Raw genomic sequence first — 26,278 nt, 5'->3', positions numbered from 1 at the left:
TTTTAAAATCTTTTAAGTCAGATTTGTTTTTATTCGTTCGGCTCGAGCCAAGGATTCCGGTGACATAAGGCACGTGGCTCTGCGACCAACCGTTTGGGAGTTACGAGCCATGCCGTACTTTCCGTCAGGCCGATCGGGACGAGGCCCGGTGACGTTGTAGACAGGGGAGGGTACTACCCAGATAGCACACTTACGTCTGCAAGATGTCTGTTAAAGAACTGTTGATCTGGAAAGCATCTGCCATCTACAAACGTCTGACATACGCCTTTCAGATGTCAGTTTTATATACCTTCTAAATCATAAACATCTAAAAGACATCTAATTGACATCTATCTGACATCTAAAAGGCAGTGTTGGGGAGTAACTAGTTACATGTAACAGCATTACGTAATTTAATTACAAAATGAATGTAACTGTAATTAGTTACAGTTACGAAGAAAAAATTAGTAATTAAATTAAAGTTACTTATGAAATTTTTAACGATTACAAAGGCAATTACATTTGAATATTTACACACATCCACATACAGATTTCACTGATTTCTTTCCCAAATTGCACTGACTGTTCTGAGACATACGCCCTAATAATTTCCAGAATTTTAACAGAATTTTTTGTTTTTCCCAGTCCGCCCTTCCTGTAAATTAATGGCAAAAACATGCAGTTTCATTTAATACAAATAGGCCTACTGAAGCTTGCAGTGTTGTCAGCCTCTGCCGCCTCAATATAGGAGTACATGAGCACATAAACATCATTTCTAGAACTGCTCTGTGTCACGTCATGCATTTTACCTATCATATCATATACAAAGAGACAGCAGTTTAAAAAAACACCAATGTTTCAGGAGTTTATTATACAGGAATGACACATGCTTATTAGATAACTGTATTTGAGTTGATGTATATGTTTTTATTTATTATTATTTAATTTTCACAAATTTAGAAAAGTAATCTAAAAGTACTCAAAAGTAATTAGTTACATTACTTTAATAAAGTAATTGAAAAAGTTATACTACTATAACATTTTAAACAGGGTAACTTGTAATCTGTAACCTATTACATTTCCAAAGTAACCTTCCAAACACTGCTAAAAGGAGACGTCCAATAGACGTATTGCAGATGAGCAAACAGCCTTAAAACTACATCTTGCAGATGTAAATTCATATGTCAAATAGACGTCTCCTAGATGTATGTGTGCTATCAGGGTACCATCCCCCAGCGTTTTTAGGTCTCCCAAAACTTACCAAAGCCGAGATGGGCATCGCCGTGTCCGGCTTCCTCCCTGCTGCGTCTTAGCAGCATCGCTTCTCGGCCTTTTGGCTAAGATCAAGTATCTTGTCGGACGGTTGAGACTGCGATCGCCTCTTGGAGGTTTCCTGACTCGAGATCGTTTCATATCTTGAGTCACACAACTTCGAGAGGTATATTGAACTCTGCTGCTTCGGGCTCCAACAACTTTTAAGGTGAGGTCTTTTAATTATTTATTTTGTTATTTATTGTTGTATTTATTGTTGTTTTAAGTTTTTAGGCTGTTGGTGCCTCCATCATGTCGGCTGCCCGTGCCGGCGTGCGGAGGCACCACAGCGTGCGTTTTTTATTCAGGCAGGGTGAGGGGAAGCTCCTGGGAATGTCCCGTATGGACTTTTCCAGGAAGCTGATCCAAAAGACCCTAGCTTTTAAATGTGACGACCTGAATTGTTTGATGACTCTGCCCTTGAACAAAGGATTTGATGTTAGTTTTAAAACCGCTTCCCTACTTAATGACTTTTGGCAAAGGTTTGAATCAGTTAAAGCCCAGTTCTCCATGTTCACTGTTGAGAAACTTTCTGATAACACACTTAAAACTGTGATTGTCAGGATGTTCAATGAAACCGTGACTGGAGATGATATTTGTGTTTGGTTGGGTAGATTTTGCACTGTTCGAGGCCAGCCTGTCAAAGTGTTAGATGAAGATGGCATTTGGACATGCTCCTGGCGAATTCCCATTAAACAATGGGAAGACGCTGGGGGCTACCAGGGCCTGAAGCATCTGCCTTCCATGATTGTGCTCGGAGAGAACAGAGGCTACATACATTATCAAGGAATGCCCAAACTCTGCAGAAAGTGTGGAATGTTTGGTCATCTAGCTGAAGCATGCCAAGAGTTAATCTGTGGGAAGTGTAGAGAAATTGGTCACAGTTTTGATGACTGTACCAATGGCAGACGGTGCAATCTTTGTGGAGAAACAAACCATCTCTACAGAGACTGCCCTAAAAGTTTTGCCAACAAGCTAAAAATGGCCGCCCCACATGGGCAACAAACAAAGGAACAAAGGAGAGAGGAGGCAGTCCCTGAGGTTTTGGCGGGAATTTCAAATTCCCAGCCGGCCTCAGGGATTGGGCAGGAAGGAGGAAGTGGGGCGGCCACAGGGGCGGAGGCAACGGAACAGGAAATGGTAATGGAAGGAGAGGAAAGTGAGGAAGAATCACTGCTAACAGTTTCGGAAGGGGTGGAAGAATCCACCGGGAGTGAGACAGAGTGTTCACTCCCTAATGCTCAGGTGCAAAAAAGACCTGCGGGGTCTCCTCTGATTGTAACGGAGGAGAAAAAATCTAGGGCAGCATATAAGCTCGATAGTTCCGACTCGGTAGATCTGGAGCGCATGTGGCCCCTAGAGTCCCCAAATGAGGTTTCCTTTTTGCACATTAAGCTAACAGCATCATCGCCAAAGGAGCCACAAGAGGTTCCCTCTGTGGCCTCTGAAGCGACAGGCATTTGCCCTCCTGACCTCAGCTCATCTGGGGAAAAGGAAAGACAAATGCTACAAGATGTAACATGATTTTAATCATATTTTTGTAGTCTTTTTCTTGTCTTCTGTTTTAAATGCCTCATACCTTTTTAACCCTACTGCTCATGGCCCTCACCATCTCTACTATCAATGTCAGAAGTGTGAGGTCCACCATTAGAGCACAGAGTATTTTGTCCTTTTTAAAATCTTTTAAGTCAGATTTGTTTTTATTACAAGAGTGTTCTCTGCCCTTTTTAACTAGGTACACAAAAATGGAAGAGCTATGGTCCGCAGGAGCCTCCATATGGAGCGGATCAAATTTTAACAAAAACGACGGAGTTGCGGTTTTAATTAATAATCCTAACATCTTGGTGAAGGGCAGCACTGTGGTGAGGCAAGGCCGGGCACTTTTAGTAAATCTGACCTTTTTAGACAGGGATTTTAATGTTCTTAATGTATATGGTTTTACGGAAAAGAACGAAAGATATGAGCTTTTAGAAGACTTGCAACCCCACATGCTAGGTAGGGCTCCCCTAATGGTAGCAGGGGATTTTAATTGTGTTTTATCTAAAACAGACAGGAAAAGGGTAGGGGAGGATTTCAGAGTGGACAAAACGTCGGTTTTATTGCAGGGTTTAGTCAGAGATTTTAATTTAGTCGACTGTTTTAAAATTTTGCATCAAAGAGAGGAGGGCTTCACCTGGTTCAGTGGTGATGGTACCAAAGCCTCTCGAATCGACTACGTGTTTACAAGGGACTGCCCGCCAACCGATGCTACATTAACCCCCCTTTTTTTCTCTGATCACATGATGCTGTCTTGCACCCTTTCACTGCCCATGGGTGTGACGGTAGGGGGAGGGCTGTGGAAGCTGAACTGTTCCCTGTTGGAAGACAAGAATGTAATTTTAGAATATAGGGAACAGTTCAGCCAATGGCAGACCCTCCAAGACTTTTATGATACACGTGCACAGTGGTGGGAGATGGTAAAGGACCGGACGAGACAGTTTTTTAGAAAGATAGGGAAAGAAAAGAAGAGTAGGGAAAAGAAATGCATGTTGGGGTTGCAAAAAAGACTACAAAGGTATTTTAATCTTTTAAATAATGGTTTTGATTTTAACAATGAAATCCAGGATGTAAAAAAGGAAATGTCAGTTTTAGCCAATATAGAAAGTAAAGGGGTCCTTTTAAGAAGCAAAGAGAGAGAAATTGAAGAAGGGGAAAAGTGTACCAGATATTTTTTTAAGAAAATAATAACAAGGGGTGGGGGGTTAACCAGGGTTAAAACAGGGGATTGGGAGGTTAACACAACAAAAGAGATTTTAGAGGATGTGGAAAAATTTTATGGGGCTTTATATAGTTTTAAAAAGGTACACTCAGACACCGTAAAAGAAGTTTTAAATTTTGTTGAGAAAAGGGTCGACTGTCAAAATGAGATTTTAGCCCAAGATTTGAACATTTTAGAAACCCAAAAAGCTCTTGGAGGTTTTAAAAAGGGGAAGTCCCCAGGAGTGGATGGACTTCCCCTGGAGTTTTATCTAACATTTTGGGACATTTTAGGACAAGAGCTTTTGACAGTTTTTAAAGAGTTTGAGACCCTCGACAGACTTCCAGACAGTTTTAGAATAGGGATAGTTTCTTTACTTCACAAAAAAGGTGACCGGACTGACTTAAAAAACTGGAGACCCATAACACTTTTAAATTTCGATTATAAACTTTTTAGCAAAGTTTTAGCAACACGCATGTCAACTGTTTTAGAGGACGTGATTCACCCGGATCAAGCTTGTTCTGTGCCCGGAAGAAAGATAACAGACAACCTAGTGCTGATTAGAGACGCCATCTGTTACGCGAGAGACAGAAATATTCGGCTAGTAGTCCTAAATTTAGATTTTGAAAAAGCATTTGATCGAGTCTCGCACCAGTACCTCTTCCAGGTTCTGGAGAAAATGGGGTTTCCAAAGAGGTTTATAGCCTGGGTGGGACTGCTGTACAAGGGAATAGTCAGCAAAATTCTAATAAATGGGCATCTTTCCAAAGCTGTGAACATACACAGTGGTGTCCGTCAGGGATGTCCTTTATCTCCTCTTCTGTATGTGGCTTGCATCGAGCCACTGGCACAGATCTTGAGAAGGGACAAATGGATCAAAGGACTGGACGTTCCTGGGACGGGGGGACTGACGGCGACCTGTGTTTTATATATGGACGACGTAACTCTTTTAGCCACAGACGTTTTATCAATACGAAGAGCACTGGACTTGACTGACTGGTACGGTCGGGCCTCGGGCGCCAAACTCAATAGAAACAAGTCCGAGGCCCAGCTCTTCGGGCCGTGGGGAGACGTGGACACAGGAGGACTTGATTTGGTTTTTAAAGACAACGATTTTAAGATTTTAGGCGTTAAATTTGATAAAGACGGGGGTGGACGGGAAAACTGGACTGACTTGTTAGGGAAAGTTAGGAAAAGACTGGGGTTTTGGGGACTAAGACAGATGACGATGGAAGGCAAGGTTTTAATTTTTAAATCTGTGATTTTACCTCTGATTTTACTTGTCTGTTCTGTTTTTAGCCCCCCTCGGTGGTTCCTGGGGAAACTGGAGAGGGCGGTGTTTTACTTCCTGTGGGGGTCCAAGTGGGAGCGCCTGAAGAGGGAGACCATCAAGAAAAGGCCGGAGAATGGTGGAAAAGGCCTCCCAGACCCCCACCTGTTTTTAGGCAGCCGCTTCACCGCCCTGCACATTAGTTATGCCACGACCCCATCCAAAGAAAACAAGACGGCTGCAATGGCGCGATTTTGGATGGGGTCTTACCTACGAACACTGAAAATTTTACCAGTGGACTTGAAAACCCCAGTGTCTTTTAACTTGCCCAAAGAGTACAGTTTTATAAAAAAGTTTTTAAAGAAATACCTTTTAGAGAGTGAAGATGTCACCATTTTAACTCAACACAAGTCTCTCATCTCTGTTGTGCAGGACCGGGAACCGGTGAGTCCAGTTCCGGGCCTCACACCAAGTGAGGCCAAACAGGTTTGGCGGAACGCGGCTCACCCCGCTCTCCAGAACAGGCACAAGGACTTATCGTGGATGGTGGCTCATGAGATCCTCCCGGTCAGGGCGGTTATGCACTCCAGAGGCATGGCCAAGAACCCCATCTGCCCGCGGTCCGGCTGCAATTCCCCGGAGACCGTCCACCACCTGCTCTGGGAGTGCAGCACTGCGCGGGACCTGTGGGCCAAGACCGGCCCCCTGTATTTCCCGTGCCTACCAGCGGGTGGGGCCCAGTTCGGGTACCAGCTCGCCATCCTTGGGGTGGGCCGGGGCTTGAAGGACTTGTCGGCACAGAAATTTACCTCGCTCTGGCTCACCCTCAACGTCATCAAGGATGCCATCTGGGCCACCAGAAACCTGCTGGTGGGGAAGCGCGTTACGGTAACCCTCCATGCATGCGAGCTAAAGGTAACATCAATGCTGCAGGGGTACCGGACGACGATATTCGGACGGGGGGGCCGGGGTCGCACGGAGAGGGTCCCGGCAGGCACCGACCCTGGCCGCCCGTAGATGCACCCTCACCACTCTGGCTACGGGAACAGCGGGCCAGCGGGCCGGAGGAGAGGGGATCTCCGCTGAGTCCATAAAGTAGCATCTCATGTCCCTGTTCTGGAGAGTGGGGTGATGACCCACTTGATAAGGACTCACCCCCGGTCTTGCACAATAGATGATTTTTAATTGGTGTTTTTTATTGTTTTATCATGAAAGAGGTTTTATTAACATATATATAAACGAGGCTTGTTTGCTTTTTTTAAAATTTGTATTTTACTTTTGGAACTGACCGCACCTTTTAAACACACCTCAATAATGGACTTTTAAAAACAAGCAAAACACTGTGGTTTTAATCAAATGCTTTTTAACAATGATTGTTTCTTTCATTTTACCATGTGTATTTATTATATATTATATTGCTTGTTTTAATGTGTGATTAAAAAGAAAATGTTGTGTGAAAAAGAAAAAATGCAAATGGAAAAAATGTAAATGGTGACAATAAAACTTTTTCGAAAGAAAAATCTGTTCTTATCAGTTTAATATCTGATACGTCCCCCGTCCGGGGACTACATATTAAATGGATTTTTAGATCACGGAGCTGGAGCCGGGGCTTGCTCCGTCCACTCCATGCATCGGCCTGGTATTGCAGTGTCTCCAGGAACGGTGTGCTTTCCCTTTTTGGGGATTGCCATTTATTGTGTCGAATAGCAGAACAAGGAATGAGAGCTGCCATTGCAGATGCTGTGGTTTATTGCAAACTTTTTTCCTGATGTGTCCACCTGGGGTCTTGGACTCTTCCACTAACGATGCACCCACCTGAGGTCTTGAAGTCTTTCACAGACGAGGTGACGCATCGAATCAGGTGTGTTTGTTTAAAGAGAGTCATCTAAAACTGGCGTTGGGAAGCACCGGCCCATGAGCTTGGCAGTTTCCAGGCCAGTAACGGAAGGCACCCGTCCTTCCTTTCCTGGAGGGGGGGCGGAGGGCTAACCGTTGGTGAGGATGGTAGAGATGCAAATCACACCTCTGGCTGACCGCCTGGGCCTTCATACTTACCTGGCAGGGGAGACACCATGATCAAGAAGGCGGTTCACCCAGGGCGAGGCTTGTCCATTGCACTCCGGCCATGCTGACCCCTGCGAATTCCCCAAATGCGGGAATCTCGACTGCATAATTTATGGTAGTGGGGGACTGCGTTCGCGCTCTCCCCTGAAATTGTTGGTGAAACAAAGCAGAAGAGGTTTTTACAGTTTTTTATTTATTTTCCTTTCAGAATGGGGAGTTCTGTCACATGCGAGATATGTGTTGTGCGCCTGTGAAACAAAGTCACTTGCGCTCTTGAAAAATCGGACCCTGGTGGGTAGTTTAGTTCGAACATAGCGCAGACCTTACTTTGAAAGTAGATTGGACTGACTGCAGCCTAGCTGTAACTGTCTCCATGTTGTTTGGTTGTCCTTTTTTTCGATTCGTATTAATTTTGTTGTCGCTTACAGCGACACCTAGTGGCCTGTCGCCGCGCCCTTTTTCACCTGGCCTCGGACTGAGCCCCTGCACAGGTGTGCCGATTTGGGTGAAGGGATCTCACTCCTTCCTGGAGTTATAGCCATTCGAGCCACCTCGGACACGCCACCTTAGCACGTTTTGAGGTCCCCTCGCCAAGGTGAATGGAAATGTCCTCTTTTTTTGGATGATTATTGACAGTCAGACTCCAGAGAAGCTTTCTGTGCTGATTTGGGTGGGACTGGGCCAAATACCTGGCGCCAGGTTGCAAAAGAAGGTTTTCGACAAAATCCAAAATACCCGAAAATTTCGTCAGAGCGACGGGCCAATCTGAGACCTGCGTCTCGTTCGGCTCGAGCCAAGGATTCCGGTGACATAAGGCACGTGGCTCTGCGACCAACCGTTTGGGAGTTACGAGCCATGCCGTACTTTCCGTCAGGCCGATCGGGACGAGGCCCGGTGACGTTGTAGACAGGGGAGGGTACTACCCAGATAGCACACTTACGTCTGCAAGATGTCTGTTAAAGAACTGTTGATCTGGAAAGCATCTGCCATCTACAAACGTCTGACATACGCCTTTCAGATGTCAGTTTTATATACCTTCTAAATCATAAACATCTAAAAGACATCTAATTGACATCTATCTGACATCTAAAAGGCAGTGTTGGGGAGTAACTAGTTACATGTAACAGCATTACGTAATTTAATTACAAAATGAATGTAACTGTAATTAGTTACAGTTACGAAGAAAAAATTAGTAATTAAATTAAAGTTACTTATGAAATTTTTAACGATTACAAAGGCAATTACATTTGAATATTTACACACATCCACATACAGATTTCACTGATTTCTTTCCCAAATTGCACTGACTGTTCTGAGACATACGCCCTAATAATTTCCAGAATTTTAACAGAATTTTTTGTTTTTCCCAGTCCGCCCTTCCTGTAAATTAATGGCAAAAACATGCAGTTTCATTTAATACAAATAGGCCTACTGAAGCTTGCAGTGTTGTCAGCCTCTGCCGCCTCAATATAGGAGTACATGAGCACATAAACATCATTTCTAGAACTGCTCTGTGTCACGTCATGCATTTTACCTATCATATCATATACAAAGAGACAGCAGTTTAAAAAAACACCAATGTTTCAGGAGTTTATTATACAGGAATGACACATGCTTATTAGATAACTGTATTTGAGTTGATGTATATGTTTTTATTTATTATTATTTAATTTTCACAAATTTAGAAAAGTAATCTAAAAGTACTCAAAAGTAATTAGTTACATTACTTTAATAAAGTAATTGAAAAAGTTATACTACTATAACATTTTAAACAGGGTAACTTGTAATCTGTAACCTATTACATTTCCAAAGTAACCTTCCAAACACTGCTAAAAGGAGACGTCCAATAGACGTATTGCAGATGAGCAAACAGCCTTAAAACTACATCTTGCAGATGTAAATTCATATGTCAAATAGACGTCTCCTAGATGTATGTGTGCTATCAGGGTACCATCCCCCAGCGTTTTTAGGTCTCCCAAAACTTACCAAAGCCGAGATGGGCATCGCCGTGTCCGGCTTCCTCCCTGCTGCGTCTTAGCAGCATCGCTTCTCGGCCTTTTGGCTAAGATCAAGTATTCTTGTCGGACGGTTGAGACTGCGATCGCCTCTTGGAGGTTTCCTGACTCGAGATCCCTTCATATCTTGAGTCACACAACTTCGGGAGGTATATTGAACTCTGCTGCTTCGGGCTCCAACAAGTTTTAAGGTAAGGTCTTTTAATTATTTATTTTGTTATTTATTGTTGTATTTATTGTTGTTTTAAGTTTTTAGGCTGTTGGTGCCTCTATCATGTCGGCTGCCCGTGCCGGCGTGCGGAGGCACCACAGCGTGCGTTTTTTATTCAGGCAGGGTGAGGGGAAGCTCCTGGGAATGTCCCGTATGGACTTTTCCAGGAAGCTGATCCAAAAGACCTTAGCTTTTAAATGTGACGACCTGAATTGTTTGATGACTCTGCCCTTGAACAAAGGATTTGATGTTAGTTTTAAAACCGCTTCCCTACTTAGTGACTTTTGGCAAAGGTTTGAATCAGTTAAAGCCCAGTTTTCCATGTTCACTGTTGAGAAACTTTCTGATAACACACTTAAAACTGTGATTGTCAGGATGTTCAATGAAACCGTGACTGGAGATGATATTTGTGTTTGGTTGGGTAGATTTTGCACTGTTCGAGGCCAGCCTGTCAAAGTGTTAGATGAAGATGGCATTTGGACATGCTCCTGGCGAATTCCCATTAAACAATGGGAAGACGCTGGGGGCTACCAGGGCCTGAAGCATCTGCCTTCCATGATTGTGCTCGGAGAGAACAGAGGCTACATACATTATCAAGGAATGCCCAAACTCTGCAGAAAGTGTGGAAGGTTTGGTCATTTATCTGAAGCATGCCAAGAGTTAATCTGTGGGAAGTGTAGAGAAATTGGTCACAGTTTTGATGACTGTACCAATGGCAGACGGTGCAATCTTTGTGGAGAAACAAACCATCTCTACAGAGACTGCCCTAAAAGTTTTGCCAACAAGCTAAAAATGGCCGCCCCACATGGGCAACAAACGAAGGAACAAAGGAGAGAGGAGGCGGTCCCTGAGGTTTTGGCGGGAATTTCAAATTCCCAGCCGGCCTCAGGGATTGGGCAGGAAGGAGGAAGTGGGGCGGCCACAGGGGCGGAGGCAACGGAACAGGAAATGGTAATGGAAGGAAAGGAAAGTGAGGAAGAATCACTGGTAACAGTTTCGGATGGGGTGGAAGAATCCACCGGGAGTGAGACAGAGTGTTCACTCCCTAATGCTCAGGTGCAAAAAAGACCTGCGGGGTCTCCTCTGATTGTAATGGAGGAGAAAAAATCTAGGGCAGCATATAAGCTCGATAGTTCCGATTCGGTAGATCTGGAGCGCATGTGGCCCCTAGAGTCCCCAAATGAGGTTTCCTTTTTGCACATTAAGCTAACAGCATCATCGCCAAAGGAGCCACAAGAGGTTCCCTCTGTGGCCTCTGAAGCGACAGGCATTTGCCCTCCAGACCTCAGCTCATCTGGGGAAAAGGAAAGACAAATGCTACAAGATGTAACATGATTTTAATCATATTTTTGTAGTCTTTTTCTTGTCTTCTGTTTTAAATGCCTCATACCTTTTTAACCCTACTGCTCATGGCCCTCACCATCTCTACTATCAATGTCAGAAGTGTGAGGTCCACCATTAGAGCACAGAGTATTTTGTCCTTTTTAAAATCTTTTAAGTCAGATTTGTTTTTATTACAAGAGTGTTCTCTGCCCTTTTTAACTAGGTACACAAAAATGGAAGAGCTATGGTCCGCAGGAGCCTCCATATGGAGCGGATCAAATTTTAACAAAAACGACGGAGTTGCGGTTTTAATTAATAATCCTAACATCTTGGTGAAGGGCAGCACTGTGGTGAGGCAAGGCCGGGCACTTTTAGTAAATCTGACCTTTTTAGACAGGGATTTTAATGTTCTTAATGTATATGGTTTTACGGAAAAGAACGAAAGATATGAGCTTTTAGAAGACTTGCAACCCCACATGCTAGGTAGGGCTCCCCTAATGGTAGCAGGGGATTTTAATTGTGTTTTATCTAAAACAGACAGGAAAAGGGTAGGGGAGGATTTTAGAGTGGACAAAACGTCGGTTTTATTGCAGGGTTTAGTCAGAGATTTTAATTTAGTCGACTGTTTTAAAATTTTGCATCAAAGAGAGGAGGGCTTCACCTGGTTCAGTGGTGATGGTACCAAAGCCTCTCGAATCGACTACGTGTTTACAAGGGACTGCCCGCCAACCGATGCTACATTAACCCCCCTTTTTTTCTCTGATCACATGATGCTGTCTTGCACCCTTTCACTGCCCATGGGTGTGACGGTAGGGGGAGGGCTGTGGAAGCTGAACTGTTCCCTGTTGGAAGACAAGAATGTAATTTTAGAATATAGGGAACAGTTTAGCCAATGGCAGACCCTCCAAGACTTTTATGATACACGTGCACAGTGGTGGGAGATGGTAAAGGACCGGACGAGACAGTTTTTTAGAAAGATAGGGAAAGAAAAGAAGAGTAGGGAAAAGAAATGCATGTTGGGGTTGCAAAAAAGACTACAAAGGTATTTTAATCTTTTAAATAATGGTTTTGATTTTAACAATGAAATCCAGGATGTAAAAAAGGAAATGTCAGTTTTAGCCAATATAGAAAGTAAAGGGGTCCTTTTAAGAAGCAAAGAGAGAGAAATTGAAGAAGGGGAAAAGTGTACCAGATATTTTTTTAAGAAAATAATAACAAGGGGTGGGGGGTTAACCAGGGTTAAAACAGGGGATAGGGAGGTTAACACAACAAAAGAGATTTTAGAGGATGTGGAAAAATTTTATGGGGCTTTATATAGTTTTAAAAAGGTACACTCAGACACCGTAAAAGAAGTTTTAAATTTTGTTGAGAAAAGGGTCGACTGTCAAAATGAGATTTTAGCCCAAGATTTGAACATTTTAGAAACCCAAAAAGCTCTTGGAGGTTTTAAAAAGGGGAAGTCCCCAGGAGTGGATGGACTTCCCCTGGAGTTTTATCTAACATTTTGGGACATTTTAGGACAAGAGCTTTTGACAGTTTTTAAAGAGTTTGAGACCCTCGACAGACTTCCAGACAGTTTTAGAATAGGGATAGTTTCTTTACTTCACAAAAAAGGTGACCGGACTGACTTAAAAAACTGGAGACCCATAACACTTTTAAATTTCGATTATAAACTTTTTAGCAAAGTTTTAGCAACACGCATGTCAACTGTTTTAGAGGACGTGATTCACCCGGATCAAGCTTGTTCTGTGCCCGGAAGAAAGATAACAGACAACCTAGTGCTGATTAGAGACGCCATCTGTTACGCGAGAGACAGAAATATTCGGCTAGTAGTCCTAAATTTAGATTTTGAAAAAGCATTTGATCGAGTCTCGCACCAGTACCTCTTCCAGGTTCTGGAGAAAATGGGGTTTCCAAAGAGGTTTATAGCCTGGGTGGGACTGCTGTACAAGGGAATAGTCAGCAAAATTCTAATAAATGGGCATCTTTCCAAAGCTGTGAACATACACAGTGGTGTCCGTCAGGGATGTCCTTTATCTCCTCTTCTGTATGTGGCTTGCATCGAGCCACTGGCACAGATCTTGAGAAGGGACAAATGGATCAAAGGACTGGACGTTCCTGGGACGGGGGGACTGACGGCGACCTGTGTTTTATATATGGACGACGTAACTCTTTTAGCCACAGACGTTTTATCAATACGAAGAGCACTGGACTTGACTGACTGGTACGGTCGGGCCTCGGGCGCCAAACTCAATAGAAACAAGTCCGAGGCCCAGCTCTTCGGGCCGTGGGGAGACGTGGACACAGGAGGACTTGATTTGGTTTTTAAAGACAACGATTTTAAGATTTTAGGCGTTAAATTTGATAAAGACGGGGGTGGACGGGAAAACTGGACTGACTTGTTAGGGAAAGTTAGGAAAAGACTGGGGTTTGGGGGACTAAGACAGATGACGATGGAAGGCAAGGTTTTAATTTTTAAATCTGTGATTTTACCTCTGATTTTACTTGTCTGTTCTGTTTTTAGCCCCCCTCGGTGGTTCCTGGGGAAACTGGAGAGGGCGGTGTTTTACTTCCTGTGGGGGTCCAAGTGGGAGCGCCTGAAGAGGGAGACCATCAAGAAAAGGCCGGAGAACGGTGGAAAAGGCCTCCCAGACCCCCACCTGTTTTTAGGCAGCCGCTTCACCGCCCTGCACATTAGTTATGCCACGACCCCATCCAAAGAAAACAAGACGGCTGCAATGGCGCGATTTTGGATGGGGTCTTACCTACGAACACTGAAAATTTTACCAGTGGACTTGAAAACCCCAGTGTCTTTTAACTTGCCCAAAGAGTACAGTTTTATAAAAAAGTTTTTAAAGAAATACCTTTTAGAGAGTGAAGATGTCACCATTTTAACTCAACACAAGTCTCTCATCTCTGTTGTGCAGGACCGGGAACCGGTGAGTCCAGTTCCGGGCCTCACACCAAGTGAGGCCAAACAGGTTTGGCGGAACGCGGCTCACCCCGCTCTCCAGAACAGGCACAAGGACTTATCGTGGATGGTGGCTCATGAGATCCTCCCGGTCAGGGCGGTTATGCACTCCAGAGGCATGGCCAAAAACCCCATCTGCCCGCGGTCCGGCTGCAATTCTCCGGAGACTGTCCACCACCTGCTCTGGGAGTGCAGCACTGCGCGGGACCTGTGGGCCAAGACCGGCCCCCTGTATTTCCCGTGCCTACCAGCGGGTGGGGCAGGTTGCAAAAGAAGGTTTTCGACAAAATCCAAAATACCCGAAAATTTCGTCAGAGCGACGGGCCAATCTGAGACCTGCGTCTCGTTCGGCTCGAGCCAAGGATTCCGGTGACATAAGGCACGTGGCTCTGCGACCAACCGTTTGGGAGTTACGAGCGATGCCGTACTTTCCGTCGCTGCAGTTCCACCGTCAGGCCGATCGGGACAAGGCCCGGTGACGTTGCAGACAGGGGAGGGTACTACCATCCCGCAGTGTTGCAGGTGTTTTCATCTTTGTTTGATTGTCCATTTACATTACATTTTCCCTATTTTTCAGCTTACGGCGCCACCTAGTGGCCTGTCGCCGCGTCCCTTTTCGCCTGGCCTCGGACTGAGCCCCTGCACAGGTGTGCCGATTTGGGTGAAGGGATCTCACTCCTTCCTGGAGTTATAGCCATTCGAGCCACCTCGGACACGCCACCTTAGCACGTTTTGAGGTCCCCTCGCCAAGGTGAATGGAAATTTCCTCTATTTTTGGATGATTATTGACACTCAGACTCCAGAGAAGCTTTCTGTGCTGATTTGGGTGGGACTGGGCCAAATACCTGGCGCCAGGTTGCAAAAGAAGGTTTTCGACAAAATCCAAAATACCCGAAAATTTCGTCAGAGCGACGGGCCAATCTGAGACCTGCGTCTCGTTCGGCTCGAGCCAAGGATTCCGGTGTCATAAGGCACGTGGCTCTGCGACCAACCGTTTGGGAGTTACGAGCCATGCCGTACTTTCCGTCAGGCCGATCGGGACGAGGCCCGGTGACGTTGTAGACAGGGGAGGGTACTACCCAGATAGCACACTTACGTCTGCAAGATGTCTGTTAAAGAACTGTTGATCTGGAAAGCATCTGCCATCTACAAACGTCTGACATACGCCTTTCAGATGTCAGTTTTATATACCTTCTAAATCATAAACATCTAAAAGACATCTAATTGACATCTATCTGACATCTAAAAGGCAGTGTTGGGGAGTAACTAGTTACATGTAACAGCATTACGTAATTTAATTACAAAATGAATGTAACTGTAATTAGTTACAGTTACGAAGAAAAAATTAGTAATTAAATTAAAGTTACTTATGAAATTTTTAACGATTACAAAGGCAATTACATTTGAATATTTACACACATCCACATACAGATTTCACTGATTTCTTTCCCAAATTGCACTGACTGTTCTGAGACATACGCCCTAATAATTTCCAGAATTTTAACAGAATTTTTTGTTTTTCCCAGTCCGCCCTTCCTGTAAATTAATGGCAAAAACATGCAGTTTCATTTAATACAAATAGGCCTACTGAAGCTTGCAGTGTTGTCAGCCTCTGCCGCCTCAATATAGGAGTACATGAGCACATAAACATCATTTCTAGAACTGCTCTGTGTCACGTCATGCATTTTACCTATCATATCATATACAAAGAGACAGCAGTTTAAAAAAACACCAATGTTTCAGGAGTTTATTATACAGGAATGACACATGCTTATTAGATAACTGTATTTGAGTTGATGTATATGTTTTTATTTATTATTATTTAATTTTCACAAATTTAGAAAAGTAATCTAAAAGTACTCAAAAGTAATTAGTTACATTACTTTAATAAAGTAATTGAAAAAGTTATACTACTATAACATTTTAAACAGGGTAACTTGTAATCTGTAACCTATTACATTTCCAAAGTAACCTTCCAAACACTGCTAAAAGGAGACGTCCAATAGACGTATTGCAGATGAGCAAACAGCCTTAAAACTACATCTTGCAGATGTAAATTCATATGTCAAATAGACGTCTCCTAGATGTATGTGTGCTATCAGGGTACCATCCCCCAGCGTTTTTAGGTCTCCCAAAACTTACCAAAGCCGAGATGGGCATCGCCGTGTCCGGCTTCCTCCCTGCTGCGTCTTAGCAGCATCGCTTCTCGGCCTTTTGGCTAAGATCAAGTGTAGTATCTGTTCTTATCAGTATCTTGTCGGACGGTTGAGACTGCGATCGCCTCTTGGAGGTTTCCTGACTCGAGATCCCTTCATATCTTGAGTCACACAACTTCGGGAGGTATATTGAACTCTGCTGCTTCGGGCTCCAACAAGTTTTAAGGTAAGGTCTTTTAATTATTTATTTTGTTATTTATTGTTGTATTTATTGTTGTTTTAAGTTTTTAGGCTGTTGGTGCCTCTATCATGTCGGCTGCCCGTGCCGGCGTGCGGAGGCACCACAGCGTGCGTTTTTTATTCAGGCAGGGTGAGGGGAAGCTCCTGGGAATGTCCCGTATGGACTTTTCCAGGAAGCTGATCCAAAAGACCTTAGCTTTTAAATGTGACGACCTGAATTGTTTGATGACTCTGCCCTTGAACAAAGGATTTGATGTTAGTTTTAAAACCGCTTCCCTACTTAGTGACTTTTGGCAAAGGTTTGAATCAGTTAAAGCCCAGTTTTCCATGTTCACTGTTGAGAAACTTTCTGATAACACACTTAAAACTGTGATTGTCAGGATGTTCAATGAAACCGTGACTGGAGATGATATTTGTGTTTGGTTGGGTAGATTTTGCACTGTTCGAGGCCAGCCTGTCAAAGTGTTAGATGAAGATGGCATTTGGACATGCTCCTGGCGAATTCCCATTAAACAATGGGAAGACGCTGGGGGCTACCAGGGCCTGAAGCATCTGCCTTCCATGATTGTGCTCGGAGAGAACAGAGGCTACATACATTATCAAGGAATGCCCAAACTCTGCAGAAAGTGTGGAAGGTTTGGTCATTTATCTGAAGCATGCCAAGAGTTAATCTGTGGGAAGTGTAGAGAAATTGGTCACAGTTTTGATGACTGTACCAATGGCAGACGGTGCAATCTTTGTGGAGAAACAAACCATCTCTACAGAGACTGCCCTAAAAGTTTTGCCAACAAGCTAAAAATGGCCGCCCCACATGGGCAACAAACGAAGGAACAAAGGAGAGAGGAGGCGGTCCCTGAGGTTTTGGCGGGAATTTCAAATTCCCAGCCGGCCTCAGGGATTGGGCAGGAAGGAGGAAGTGGGGCGGCCACAGGGGCGGAGGCAACGGAACAGGAAATGGTAATGGAAGGAAAGGAAAGTGAGGAAGAATCACTGGTAACAGTTTCGGATGGGGTGGAAGAATCCACCGGGAGTGAGACAGAGTGTTCACTCCCTAATGCTCAGGTGCAAAAAAGACCTGCGGGGTCTCCTCTGATTGTAATGGAGGAGAAAAAATCTAGGGCAGCATATAAGCTCGATAGTTCCGATTCGGTAGATCTGGAGCGCATGTGGCCCCTAGAGTCCCCAAATGAGGTTTCCTTTTTGCACATTAAGCTAACAGCATCATCGCCAAAGGAGCCACAAGAGGTTCCCTCTGTGGCCTCTGAAGCGACAGGCATTTGCCCTCCAGACCTCAGCTCATCTGGGGAAAAGGAAAGACAAATGCTACAAGATGTAACATGATTTTAATCATATTTTTGTAGTCTTTTTCTTGTCTTCTGTTTTAAATGCCTCATACCTTTTTAACCCTACTGCTCATGGCCCTCACCATCTCTACTATCAATGTCAGAAGTGTGAGGTCCACCATTAGAGCACAGAGTATTTTGTCCTTTTTAAAATCTTTTAAGTCAGATTTGTTTTTATTACAAGAGTGTTCTCTGCCCTTTTTAACTAGGTACACAAAAATGGAAGAGCTATGGTCCGCAGGAGCCTCCATATGGAGCGGATCAAATTTTAACAAAAACGACGGAGTTGCGGTTTTAATTAATAATCCTAACATCTTGGTGAAGGGCAGCACTGTGGTGAGGCAAGGCCGGGCACTTTTAGTAAATCTGACCTTTTTAGACAGGGATTTTAATGTTCTTAATGTATATGGTTTTACGGAAAAGAACGAAAGATATGAGCTTTTAGAAGACTTGCAACCCCACATGCTAGGTAGGGCTCCCCTAATGGTAGCAGGGGATTTTAATTGTGTTTTATCTAAAACAGACAGGAAAAGGGTAGGGGAGGATTTTAGAGTGGACAAAACGTCGGTTTTATTGCAGGGTTTAGTCAGAGATTTTAATTTAGTCGACTGTTTTAAAATTTTGCATCAAAGAGAGGAGGGCTTCACCTGGTTCAGTGGTGATGGTACCAAAGCCTCTCGAATCGACTACGTGTTTACAAGGGACTGCCCGCCAACCGATGCTACATTAACCCCCCTTTTTTTCTCTGATCACATGATGCTGTCTTGCACCCTTTCACTGCCCATGGGTGTGACGGTAGGGGGAGGGCTGTGGAAGCTGAACTGTTCCCTGTTGGAAGACAAGAATGTAATTTTAGAATATAGGGAACAGTTTAGCCAATGGCAGACCCTCCAAGACTTTTATGATACACGTGCACAGTGGTGGGAGATGGTAAAGGACCGGACGAGACAGTTTTTTAGAAAGATAGGGAAAGAAAAGAAGAGTAGGGAAAAGAAATGCATGTTGGGGTTGCAAAAAAGACTACAAAGGTATTTTAATCTTTTAAATAATGGTTTTGATTTTAACAATGAAATCCAGGATGTAAAAAAGGAAATGTCAGTTTTAGCCAATATAGAAAGTAAAGGGGTCCTTTTAAGAAGCAAAGAGAGAGAAATTGAAGAAGGGGAAAAGTGTACCAGATATTTTTTTAAGAAAATAATAACAAGGGGTGGGGGGTTAACCAGGGTTAAAACAGGGGATAGGGAGGTTAACACAACAAAAGAGATTTTAGAGGATGTGGAAAAATTTTATGGGGCTTTATATAGTTTTAAAAAGGTACACTCAGACACCGTAAAAGAAGTTTTAAATTTTGTTGAGAAAAGGGTCGACTGTCAAAATGAGATTTTAGCCCAAGATTTGAACATTTTAGAAACCCAAAAAGCTCTTGGAGGTTTTAAAAAGGGGAAGTCCCCAGGAGTGGATGGACTTCCCCTGGAGTTTTATCTAACATTTTGGGACATTTTAGGACAAGAGCTTTTGACAGTTTTTAAAGAGTTTGAGACCCTCGACAGACTTCCAGACAGTTTTAGAATAGGGATAGTTTCTTTACTTCACAAAAAAGGTGACCGGACTGACTTAAAAAACTGGAGACCCATAACACTTTTAAATTTCGATTATAAACTTTTTAGCAAAGTTTTAGCAACACGCATGTCAACTGTTTTAGAGGACGTGATTCACCCGGATCAAGCTTGTTCTGTGCCCGGAAGAAAGATAACAGACAACCTAGTGCTGATTAGAGACGCCATCTGTTACGCGAGAGACAGAAATATTCGGCTAGTAGTCCTAAATTTAGATTTTGAAAAAGCATTTGATCGAGTCTCGCACCAGTACCTCTTCCAGGTTCTGGAGAAAATGGGGTTTCCAAAGAGGTTTATAGCCTGGGTGGGACTGCTGTACAAGGGAATAGTCAGCAAAATTCTAATAAATGGGCATCTTTCCAAAGCTGTGAACATACACAGTGGTGTCCGTCAGGGATGTCCTTTATCTCCTCTTCTGTATGTGGCTTGCATCGAGCCACTGGCACAGATCTTGAGAAGGGACAAATGGATCAAAGGACTGGACGTTCCTGGGACGGGGGGACTGACGGCGACCTGTGTTTTATATATGGACGACGTAACTCTTTTAGCCACAGACGTTTTATCAATACGAAGAGCACTGGACTTGACTGACTGGTACGGTCGGGCCTCGGGCGCCAAACTCAATAGAAACAAGTCCGAGGCCCAGCTCTTCGGGCCGTGGGGAGACGTGGACACAGGAGGACTTGATTTGGTTTTTAAAGACAACGATTTTAAGATTTTAGGCGTTAAATTTGATAAAGACGGGGGTGGACGGGAAAACTGGACTGACTTGTTAGGGAAAGTTAGGAAAAGACTGGGGTTTGGGGGACTAAGACAGATGACGATGGAAGGCAAGGTTTTAATTTTTAAATCTGTGATTTTACCTCTGATTTTACTTGTCTGTTCTGTTTTTAGCCCCCCTCGGTGGTTCCTGGGGAAACTGGAGAGGGCGGTGTTTTACTTCCTGTGGGGGTCCAAGTGGGAGCGCCTGAAGAGGGAGACCATCAAGAAAAGGCCGGAGAACGGTGGAAAAGGCCTCCCAGACCCCCACCTGTTTTTAGGCAGCCGCTTCACCGCCCTGCACATTAGTTATGCCACGACCCCATCCAAAGAAAACAAGACGGCTGCAATGGCGCGATTTTGGATGGGGTCTTACCTACGAACACTGAAAATTTTACCAGTGGACTTGAAAACCCCAGTGTCTTTTAACTTGCCCAAAGAGTACAGTTTTATAAAAAAGTTTTTAAAGAAATACCTTTTAGAGAGTGAAGATGTCACCATTTTAACTCAACACAAGTCTCTCATCTCTGTTGTGCAGGACCGGGAACCGGTGAGTCCAGTTCCGGGCCTCACACCAAGTGAGGCCAAACAGGTTTGGCGGAACGCGGCTCACCCCGCTCTCCAGAACAGGCACAAGGACTTATCGTGGATGGTGGCTCATGAGATCCTCCCGGTCAGGGCGGTTATGCACTCCAGAGGCATGGCCAAAAACCCCATCTGCCCGCGGTCCGGCTGCAATTCTCCGGAGACTGTCCACCACCTGCTCTGGGAGTGCAGCACTGCGCGGGACCTGTGGGCCAAGACCGGCCCCCTGTATTTCCCGTGCCTACCAGCGGGTGGGGCAGGTTGCAAAAGAAGGTTTTCGACAAAATCCAAAATACCCGAAAATTTCGTCAGAGCGACGGGCCAATCTGAGACCTGCGTCTCGTTCGGCTCGAGCCAAGGATTCCGGTGACATAAGGCACGTGGCTCTGCGACCAACCGTTTGGGAGTTACGAGCGATGCCGTACTTTCCGTCGCTGCAGTTCCACCGTCAGGCCGATCGGGACAAGGCCCGGTGACGTTGCAGACAGGGGAGGGTACTACCATCCCGCAGTGTTGCAGGTGTTTTCATCTTTGTTTGATTGTCCATTTACATTACATTTTCCCTATTTTTCAGCTTACGGCGCCACCTAGTGGCCTGTCGCCGCGTCCCTTTTCGCCTGGCCTCGGACTGAGCCCCTGCACAGGTGTGCCGATTTGGGTGAAGGGATCTCACTCCTTCCTGGAGTTATAGCCATTCGAGCCACCTCGGACACGCCACCTTAGCACGTTTTGAGGTCCCCTCGCCAAGGTGAATGGAAATTTCCTCTATTTTTGGATGATTATTGACACTCAGACTCCAGAGAAGCTTTCTGTGCTGATTTGGGTGGGACTGGGCCAAATACCTGGCGCCAGGTTGCAAAAGAAGGTTTTCGACAAAATCCAAAATACCCGAAAATTTCGTCAGAGCGACGGGCCAATCTGAGACCTGCGTCTCGTTCGGCTCGAGCCAAGGATTCCGGTGTCATAAGGCACGTGGCTCTGCGACCAACCGTTTGGGAGTTACGAGCCATGCCGTACTTTCCGTCAGGCCGATCGGGACGAGGCCCGGTGACGTTGTAGACAGGGGAGGGTACTACCCAGATAGCACACTTACGTCTGCAAGATGTCTGTTAAAGAACTGTTGATCTGGAAAGCATCTGCCATCTACAAACGTCTGACATACGCCTTTCAGATGTCAGTTTTATATACCTTCTAAATCATAAACATCTAAAAGACATCTAATTGACATCTATCTGACATCTAAAAGGCAGTGTTGGGGAGTAACTAGTTACATGTAACAGCATTACGTAATTTAATTACAAAATGAATGTAACTGTAATTAGTTACAGTTACGAAGAAAAAATTAGTAATTAAATTAAAGTTACTTATGAAATTTTTAACGATTACAAAGGCAATTACATTTGAATATTTACACACATCCACATACAGATTTCACTGATTTCTTTCCCAAATTGCACTGACTGTTCTGAGACATACGCCCTAATAATTTCCAGAATTTTAACAGAATTTTTTGTTTTTCCCAGTCCGCCCTTCCTGTAAATTAATGGCAAAAACATGCAGTTTCATTTAATACAAATAGGCCTACTGAAGCTTGCAGTGTTGTCAGCCTCTGCCGCCTCAATATAGGAGTACATGAGCACATAAACATCATTTCTAGAACTGCTCTGTGTCACGTCATGCATTTTACCTATCATATCATATACAAAGAGACAGCAGTTTAAAAAAACACCAATGTTTCAGGAGTTTATTATACAGGAATGACACATGCTTATTAGATAACTGTATTTGAGTTGATGTATATGTTTTTATTTATTATTATTTAATTTTCACAAATTTAGAAAAGTAATCTAAAAGTACTCAAAAGTAATTAGTTACATTACTTTAATAAAGTAATTGAAAAGTTATACTACTATAACATTTTAAACAGGGTAACTTGTAATCTGTAACCTATTACATTTCCAAAGTAACCTTCCAAACACTGCTAAAAGGAGACGTCCAATAGACGTATTGCAGATGAGCAAACAGCCTTAAAACTACATCTTGCAGATGTAAATTCATATGTCAAATAGACGTCTCCTAGATGTATGTGTGCTATCAGGGTACCATCCCCCAGCGTTTTTAGGTCTCCCAAAACTTACCAAAGCCGAGATGGGCATCGCCGTGTCCGGCTTCCTCCCTGCTGCGTCTTAGCAGCATCGCTTCTCGGCCTTTTGGCTAAGATCAAGTGTAGTATCTGTTCTTATCAGTATCTTGTCGGACGGTTGAGACTGCGATCGGCCTCTTGGAGGTTTCCTGACTCGAGATCCCTTCATATCTTGAGTCACACAACTTCGGGAGGTATATTGAACTCTGCTGCTTCGGGCTCCAACAAGTTTTAAGGTAAGGTCTTTTAATTATTTATTTTGTTATTTATTGTTGTATTTATTGTTGTTTTAAGTTTTTAGGCTGTTGGTGCCTCTATCATGTCGGCTGCCCGTGCCGGCGTGCGGAGGCACCACAGCGTGCGTTTTTTATTCAGGCAGGGTGAGGGGAAGCTCCTGGGAATGTCCCGTATGGACTTTTCCAGGAAGCTGATCCAAAAGACCTTAGCTTTTAAATGTGACGACCTGAATTGTTTTGATGACTCTGCCCTTGAACAAAGGATTGATGTTAGTTTTAAAACCGCTTCCTACTTAGTGACTTTTGGCAAAGGTTTGAATCAGTTAAAGCCCAGTTTTCCATGTTCACTGTTGAGAAACTTTCTGATAACACACTTAAAACTGTGATTGTCAGGATGTTCAATGAAACCGTGACTGGAGATGATATTTGTGTTGGTTGGGTAGATTTTGCACTGTTCGAGGCCAGCCTGTCAAGTGTTAGATGAAGATGGCATTTGGACATGCTCCTGGCGAATTCCCATTAAACAATGGGAAGACGCTGGGGGCTACCAGGGCCTGAAGCATCTGCCTTCCATGATTGTGCTCGGAGAGAACAGAGGCTACATACATTATCAAGGAATGCCCAACTCTGCAGAAAGTGTGGAAGGTTTGGTCATTTATCTGAGCATGCCAAGAGTTAATCTGTGGGAAGTGTAGAGAATTGGTCACAGTTTTGATGACTGTACCAATGGCAGACGGTGCAATCTTTGTGGAGAAACAACCATCTCTAACAGAGACTGCCCTAAAAGTTTTGCCAACAAGCTAAAAATGGCCGCCCACATGGGCAACAAACGAAGGAACAAAGGAGAGAGGAGGCGGTCCCTGAGGTTTTGGCGGGAATTTCAAATTCCCAGCCGCCTCAGGGATTGGGCAGGAAGGAGGAAGTGGGGCGGCCACAGGGGCGGAGGCAACGGAACAGGAATGGTAATGGAAGGAAAGGAAGTGAGGAAGAATCACTGGTAACAGTTTCGGATGGGGTGGAAGAATCCACCGGGAGTGAGACAGAGTGTTCACTCCCTAATGCTCAGGTGCAAAAAGACCTGCGGGGTCTCCTCTGATTGTAATGGAGGAGAAAAAATCTAGGGCAGCATATAAGCTCGATAGTTCCGATTCGGTAGATCTGGAGCGCATGTGGCCCTAGAGTCCCCAATGAGGTTTCCTTTTTGCACCATTAAGCTAACAGCATCATCGCCAAAGGAGCCACAAGAGGTTCCCTCTGGTGGCCTCTGAAGCGACAGGCATTTGCCCTCCAGACCTCAGCTCATCTGGGGAAAAGGAAAGACAAATGCTACAAGATGTAACATGATTTTAATCATATTTTTGTAGTCTTTTTCTTGTCTTCTGTTTTAAATGCCTCATACCTTTTTAACCCTACTGCTCATGGCCCTCACCATCTCTACTATCAATGTCAGAAGTGTGAGGTCCACCATTAGAGCACAGAGTATTTTGTCCTTTTTAAAATCTTTTAAGTCAGATTTGTTTTTATTACAAGAGTGTTCTCTGCCCTTTTTAACTAGGTACACAAAAATGGAAGAGCTATGGTCCGCAGGAGCCTCCATATGGAGCGGATCAAATTTTAACAAAAACGACGGAGTTGCGGTTTTAATTAATAATCCTAACATCTTGGTGAAGGGCAGCACTGTGGTGAGGCAAGGCCGGGCACTTTTAGTAAATCTGACCTTTTTAGACAGGGATTTTAATGTTCTTAATGTATATGGTTTTACGGAAAAGAACGAAAGATATGAGCTTTTAGAAGACTTGCAACCCCACATGCTAGGTAGGGCTCCCCTAATGGTAGCAGGGGATTTTAATTGTGTTTTATCTAAAACAGACAGGAAAAGGGTAGGGGAGGATTTTAGAGTGGACAAAACGTCGGTTTTATTGCAGGGTTTAGTCAGAGATTTTAATTTAGTCGACTGTTTTAAAATTTTGCATCAAAGAGAGGAGGCTTCACCTGGTTCAGTGGTGATGGTACCAAAGCCTCTCGAATCGACTACGTGTTTACAAGACTGCCCGCCAACCGATGCTACATTAACCCCCCTTTTTTCTCTGATCACATGATGCTGTCTTGCACCCTTTCACTGCCCATGGGTGTGACGTAGGGGAGGGCTGTGGAAGCTGAACTGTTCCCTGTTGGAAGACAAGAATTAATTTTAGAATATAGGAACAGTTTAGCCAATGGCAGACCCTCCAAGACTTTTATGATACACGTGCACAGTGGTGGAGATGGTAAAGGACCGGACGAGACAGTTTTTTAGAAAGATAGGAAAGAAAAGAAGAGTAGGGAAAAGAAATGCATGTTGGGGTTGCAAAAAAGACTACAAAGGTATTTTAATCTTTTAAATAATGGTTTTGATTTTAACAATGAAATCCAGGATGTAAAAAAGAAATGTCAGTTTTAGCCAATATAGAAAGTAAAGGTCCTTTTAAGAAGCAAAGAGAGAGAAATTGAAGAAGGGGAAAAGTGTACCAGATATTTTTTTAAGAAAATAATAACAAGGGGTGGGGGGTTAACCAGGGTTAAAACAGGGATAGGGAGGTTAACACAACAAAAGAGATTTAGAGGATGTGAAAAATTTTATGGGGCTTTATATAGTTTTAAAAGTACACTCAGACACCGTAAAAGAAGTTTTAAATTTTTTGAGAAAAGGGTCGACTGTCAAAATGAGATTTTAGCCCAAATTTGAACATTTTAGAAACCCAAAAAGCTCTTTTTTAAAAAGGGGAAGTCCCCAGGAGTGGATGGACTTCCCCTGGAGTTTTATCTAACATTTTGGGACATTTAGGACAAGAGCTTTTGACAGTTTTTAAAGAGTTTGAGACCCTCGACAGACTTCCAGACAGTTTTAGAATAGGGATAGTTTCTTTACTTCACAAAAAAAGGTGACCGGACTGACTTAAAAAACTGGAGACCCATAACACTTTTAAATTTCGATTATAAACTTTTTAGCAAAGTTTTAGCAACACGCATGTCAACTGTTTTAGAGGGACGTGATTCACCCGGATCAAGCTTGTTCTGTGCCCGGAAGAAAGATAACAGACAACCTAGTCTGATTAGAGACGCCATCTGTTACGCGAGAGACAGAAATATTCGGCTAGTAGTCCTAAATTTAGATTTTGAAAAAGCATTTGATCGAGTCTCGCACCAGTACCTCTTCCAGGTTCTGGAGAAAAAGGGTTTCCAAAGAGGTTTATAGCCTGGGGGACTGCTGTACAAGGGAATTAGTCAGCAAAATTCTAATAAATGGGCATCTTTCCAAAGCTGTGAACATACACAGTGG

The 26,278-nt window shown here is 43.9% G+C and overlaps 1 non-coding gene and 3 pseudogenes across 1 annotated transcript; all 4 read left to right on the top strand.

Annotated features, from left to right (window-relative positions):
• The first annotated feature begins 6,796 nt into the window (after positions 1-6,796).
• Positions 6,797-6,970, top strand: LOC113084973 (uncharacterized; annotated as a pseudogene).
• A 374-nt stretch (positions 6,971-7,344) lies between these two features.
• On the top strand, positions 7,345-7,508 carry LOC113084969 (U1 spliceosomal RNA). Its single transcript, XR_003283910.1, has one exon. It is a non-coding gene; the product is annotated as a U1 spliceosomal RNA (small nuclear RNA).
• Positions 7,509-16,079: 8,571 nt separating this feature from the next.
• Positions 16,080-16,193, top strand: LOC113084970 (uncharacterized; annotated as a pseudogene).
• A 6,581-nt stretch (positions 16,194-22,774) lies between these two features.
• LOC113084974 (uncharacterized) lies at positions 22,775-22,889 on the top strand (annotated as a pseudogene).
• Positions 22,890-26,278: the final 3,389 nt, after the last annotated feature.

The sequence above is a fragment of the Carassius auratus genome, unplaced genomic scaffold (genome assembly GCF_003368295.1).
Source record: "Carassius auratus strain Wakin unplaced genomic scaffold, ASM336829v1 scaf_tig00041000, whole genome shotgun sequence".
NCBI lineage: Eukaryota > Metazoa > Chordata > Actinopteri > Cypriniformes > Cyprinidae > Carassius > Carassius auratus.
Note: the sequence above shows the minus strand (reverse complement) of the source record. Positions and strands in the feature narration are given on the sequence as shown.